The sequence below is a fragment of the Hibiscus syriacus genome, unplaced genomic scaffold (assembly GCF_006381635.1).
Source record: "Hibiscus syriacus cultivar Baekdansim isolate YM2019G1 unplaced genomic scaffold, ASM638163v2 tig00000329_pilon, whole genome shotgun sequence".
Classification (NCBI taxonomy): domain Eukaryota; kingdom Viridiplantae; phylum Streptophyta; class Magnoliopsida; order Malvales; family Malvaceae; genus Hibiscus; species Hibiscus syriacus.
This window is the reverse complement of record NW_024061782.1, coordinates 1,414,705-1,420,724: the sequence shown is the minus strand read 5'-3', so window position 1 is coordinate 1,420,724 and position 6,020 is coordinate 1,414,705. Positions and strand designations below refer to the sequence as shown.

At 36.0% G+C, this 6,020-nt stretch overlaps 1 pseudogene; it reads left to right on the top strand.

Annotated features, from left to right (window-relative positions):
• The first annotated feature begins 243 nt into the window (after window positions 1-243).
• Window positions 244-2,770, top strand: LOC120176026 (annotated as a pseudogene).
• The last annotated feature ends 3,250 nt before the right edge of the window (window positions 2,771-6,020 follow it).

The window sequence follows — 6,020 nt, the reverse complement described above, 5'->3', positions numbered from 1 at the left end:
GTGAACTATTCTTTCACTTCAATCAAGTTGAGTTTCTAATTTTTTTTAGTTTGAGCCTTTTTGAGTTCAAGTTTCAATATTATATTTCGAGTTCGAGTTGAACTTTATATTTTTTAGCTCGTGAGTTTGAGTCGAGTTGAGCTTACTTTTAAAGTTTTCAAGTTCGAGTCGAGCTTAGTAATACTCGAGTTCGACTCGGCTCGTTTAACAAACGACGTCGTTTGGTTTAATTATTTTTTTTAAATGGCGGTTCAACCGGTTCACGGTCCAGTTTGGTTCGAACGGTTCAGTGGTTCCGTTCGATTCAGTAGTAGCGGTTTAATCGGATTACAATGAACCGGACCAGGCAGCTGTTCCCAGTGAACCGGCCGGTCCGGTTTTCAAAACACTGCTCATTCCCCAACCCTAACATGACCGCATGCTTTGAGTTTGGTATCTTTCAAGTTACAAGTTCAACTATCTAACATGAAAATCTGCTAACATAACCTTATGTTAGTAGATTTTCATGTTTGGTTTCATTGTACCACCTTTATCTTCAAATGCTTGAACTTTTCATATATTTCGAGTTCGATTCTCGACATGCCAATCCCTTATACCAAATTCAAGTTACAATTTAGATAGTTGAATGCAATTTCCTTATGCTCAACAGTCTATAATAGTTGCAGGAACAATTTATAAAATTTACGAATTTTTAAAATTTTAGAAGAAAACAACTTGTAAAATTTTAAGAGAAAAATAAATTATTAACACAAAATACAAAAAAAATCTAAAATATATAATAATTTAAAATTTTTAAGAATCACTAAATAGTCAACTCCTTCTCTATAATATAAAATTGCAGTTTTTGTTGGTCCATCCATGCTTATGTCAAATCCTTGTCTATAGTAATATGATAATGCTTTGCTTTTATACCCTTTGGCTACTTGTACACCTTTAGGAGAGGAGCCATGGGTCGGATATTGTATGCTTAAGAGAAAACAAATGCACATAAGGCTTTCGACTGGTTATAAAGTAAGAGCAAGGTCAGCTATAAACGTCGATTCCACTGCAATCGAAATTCCTCGTTCATAAAGCCTCCGCTTCCATTGCATCCCAAAATTTTAGAGCCGGATAAACCGGAAGATTTGTCTCCTTTATTTCCTGATGAATTGATTAAGCAAGAGGCTACGAATGAAAGGTTTATAGATATTCCTGAAGAAGTTGTCGATGTATACAGACTCTGGAGTCCGACACCTTTAATCAGGTACGCCTTTTTCGGAACCAAAGGCTATGTTTTTCGAGAGATTTTCCATGTTTCGGAGATGTGATGTCTTTGTTTCAACATAGAGCAAAGAGGTTGGAGAAACTTTTAGATACACCTGCAAGGATTTATTACAAGTATGAAGGTGTAAGCCCTGCAGGATCACATAAACCGAACACTGCAGTTCCACAAGTTTACTATAATGCACAGCAGAAGCTCAAGAATATCGTGACTGAGACCGGTGCCGGCCAATGGGGTAGTTCGTTGGCCTTTGCCTGCAGCTTTTTCGGTCTTGGATGTGAAGTAAGAATCATAAGTTCTTCATTCGAATTTTCGTTTTGAATTCTTCACTTTGTAAAGCTATGGACATTTTTACATTTGAAAATTTTCTGCAGGTATGACAAGTTCGTGCTTCTTATGATCAGAAACCGTATCGGAATTTGATGATGCAAACATGGGTGCAAAGGTTCATTCTTCATCATCTAACATAACCGAAGCAGGTCGCAAACTACTTCAAGCGGATCCGTCCAGCCCGGGAAGTTTAGGGATAGCTATTTCAGAAGCTGTAGAGATTGCAGCTGCAAATGATGATACAAAGTACTGCCTGGGGAGTGTTCTCATGTTTTGCTACATCAAACCGTGATCGGAGAGGAGTGTATTCGGAAAATGGAAGCCATTGGCGAAACCCCGGACATAATCATCGGGTGTACTGGTGGTGGCTCAAATTTCGCAGGATTTAGTTTCCCATTTATAAGAGAAAAGCTCAAGGGAAAAATCAATCACGTTATTCGAGCAGTCGAATCTGTGGCTTGTCCTTCATTGACGAAAGGTGTCCATGCATACGATTTCGGCGATACCGCGGGAATGACTCCATTGATGAAGATGCATACACTGTGGCATGATTTCATTCCAGACCCAATTCATTCCGGTAATGTCAGCGGTTATTAGCATCGAGATCGTTGATCCATTTAAATTCTTTTTATTATTGATGCATTTTATTTTTCATCCTACAGGTGGCTTCCGTTACCATGGTATGGCACCTTTGATTTCACACATCTATGAACTAGGCTTCATGGAAGCAATTTCGATTCCGCAAACCGAGTGCTTTGAAAGTGTGTTCATTCATCCGGAATCAATAACTGGCAAGGGACATCTAAATCCATAAGAATCTTAACATTGATCAAATATATGCTAGAAGTGATGAGAACTTGAATCTGTTAGATTGCTTTTGTGGTAATGGACACAATTTTTCCTTGCAGGTGCAATACGATTTGCTCGATCGGAAGGGCTAATTCTGGCACCGGAGCCAACTCTTGCAATTGCAGCGACAATCCGGGAAGCCGTTGGTTGCAGAGAGAGTGGGGAATCGAAGGTGATTTTGATGGCAACGTGTGGGCATGGCCATTTTGATTTGCATCTTATGACAAGTATTTGCAGGGAAATATAGTTGACTTGTGTTTTGAAGAGGAGAAAATAAAAGAATCATTGTCCTTTCCATTAGTCAGCAGACTACCGGGTTTTGGTTATTAAACTAAAAATCTTACAACCTTATATTTTAGTTTCAGTATACCAACGAAAGTAAGTTTTCTTTAATTGAATTCTTAAAATATCTAGAATTAGAACCAAATTGCTAGAATTTGTAATGGTTTAGGCTAAACACATAAATGTGGAGGGTCAAATTGATAGAATTTATAAAAATGAGGGCTAAACTTAGAACTAGGACCAAATTGATAGAACTTATAAAAATGAGGGCTAAACTTAGAACTAGGACTAAATTGATAGAACTTGTAAATTTAATCTACCGAATGCATAAATGTAATAGAATTTGTAAATATGAGAGCTAAATTTGAAAACAAATTATTGTTTAATCATCATCGTTTGCATTAATTGTTGCTTCAGGTAGAATATCCAATAGATGGTTGGTATACGGCAGATGAAAGATTCAAACGATTGAAGTTTACGACTTCACCATTGCTTATTTTTGGACTCCACATTTGGTGAAATCGGTCCGACACAGACCCGCCTTCTCAATCTCTATCTACACGAACGATGGACGACCCAAATCGAAGAATTTGAATATTTAATCGTCTCGGATGATCACTGGTTTAATCATCATTGATTTTTCATCATGGATTGATGTCTCTTTTAAAAATAACCGTTCGATCGAGTCGAGTCAAAAAATTGTGTTATTCAAGCTAATAAATTTTATTGTATAACTCAAACTTTACTAGAAATTCTTTTGAGTCGAGTTGAGTTGTTTAAGTTCCTGTTTAATTGATGTCTCTTTATGTATGTATTATATATAGTTATAAAAAATCATTTAAATTAGAATCAAATAGTATCATAATATTATAAATATATACAATTAAATTTAAACAGAAACTTAAACAACTCAACCCGACTCAAAAAAAATTCAAGTAAAATTTGAGTTATACAATAAAATTTATCAACTTGAATAACACATAACTTTTTGACTCAACTCGATCAAACACTTATTTTTAAAGATACATCAATTAATGGATATGAAATAAGCATCGTTGTTGAGACCGGACGACCATCCTAGCCTGTTGGAAAGTCAAACATGATTTTGACTCATTAACGTCGGCAAGATTAAGGTGGCAAAAGCTAGACGATTCTTGATTAATGAAACATAAATTAATTAAGAATTAAGCATGGAAAATAAACATGTAATGGAAGTCAACGTGGCAAATGGAAAATGAATTAAAGAGTCGGCAACAACAAAACATGGCAGCAGCACATGCAAAGCTTATCAACTAAATTGCAAAATTGAAGTAGAGCACGACATGAAAATGCAGCATACTTAGGCGGTTAAATTGCCTATAAAAGGCCTTGATAGTTTTAGCTTATGTGTGTATATGTGCAAACGAGTGAAATGAAAAATATTAGAGAGATTTGAGAGAAAGCTTAGAAAAGTTAGAGAGAATTGAGTAAAGCTTAGCAAAGGTTAGAATAGCGAGGTTGTGTTTGTAAACTAGTCGCAGCTAGTGTTGTAGTATTGTAATATTGGTGTAACGTTGTTGTAATGTATTTTGCTTCGTATCAATAATAGTTCGAGTTATATAAATTATCAAGAGCCCACCTACGCTTCCAACAAGTGGTATCAGAGTTTGGTTCGAGTTTAACGTGGTGGAGAAGATAGCCAACATGATTCAATTGCAAATCTCGAAATTGATAAAGACGAATTATGGCAATTGGAGCATTCAAATGAAGGAGTTACTAGGCTCCCAAGGTTGTTGGGATATCATCGAGGATGGTTACACCGAGCCTGAAAATGAATCAGCAGAATCAGCCCTGACTAATGAAGAAAAGAAAGTATTAAAGGAATCCCAGAAAAAAGATAAAAGAGCGTTGTTCTTTATTTTTCAAGGAAAAGACGAATCTACCTTTGAAAAAAATTTTAATGCGAAGACAACAAAACAAGCGTGGGAGATTTTGTAAAAATCTCTCCAAGGTATCGAAAAAGCGAAAAATGTACGCTTACAATCTCTTAGAGCTGAGTTTGAGATGTTAAAAATGAAAAATATGGAAAACGTCGATGATTACATTAGTCGTGTAAAAGCGGTAGTGAATGAAATGAAAAGAAATGGTGAATCACTCGACGAGGTTAGAGTGATGGAAAAAAATTTGCGATCATTGATAAAAAAATTGATTACTTGGTTGTGGCAATCGATGAGCTTGCGGGTTCACTTCAAGCCCATGAGCAGAAAATGAAACAAAATGAATATTCTAAAAATTTGGAGTAATTTCTACAAAGCAAGATGAATGTCAATGAAGGAGAAGCTAGTAGCAGCTACACACGAGGCCGAGGAAATCGTGGTGGTTATCGTGGAAGATACAGAGGAGGACGATGAACTCATGGATGTGGTGGTCGATCATATGGCACCGATCAAATAAGTAAAACAATCAAACATTAGGCCATGGAAGAGGATTCATAGGCCAAGGCCAAGGTAGAGGCATATATCAACAAAGAAATAAATCTCAGGTACAATGTTATAGTTGCAATAAGAATGGTCATTATAGTTATGAGTGTCGATATACTCCTAAACAAGAAGAAAGAAATAACGTAGCAGCAGTTGAATAAAAAAAATTGAAAAATCTCATGTATTCCTCACTTATAAAGGAAATGAAGAATTCAAGAAAAATATTTGGTATCTTGATAATTGTGCCAGCAACCATATGTGTGGTCGAAAGGAACTGTTTGTGAAAGGAAAAGGCGAAGTCATGAATACTCAGAGAAATGGAGAAAATAAATGCATTTCAAATGTTTATTATGTACCTGCTTTGAAAAGCAATATCATCAGTCTTGGTCAATTTCTGGAAAAATAATATGAAGTGCAGATGAAGAATTGTTCGCTTGCCATCAAAAATAAAGAAGGAGAATTGATAGCCCAAGTTGATATGACTCGAAATTGTCCTTTTACAATTGATATCGAGTCAGGAGAAGTCAAGTGTATGAAGACCGTCATCTAAGATATGGACATCTTAGATTTTCTGGATTAAAGTTGTTATAAAAAATAAGTATGGTGAAAGGACTGTCAGAGATCAACCCTCCAAATCAATTATGTGAGGCTTGCATTAAAGGAAAGCAACATAGACAAAGCTTTGAAGTTGGTAGATCCTGGCGTGCCCGAAGACCGTTGGAGATAGTACACACAGATATAGCTGGTCCTTTTGATATACCATCGCTTGACGGTAACAGGTACTACGTAACTTTTATTGATGATTTTAGTAGAAAATGTTGGATTTACATCTTGAAAGA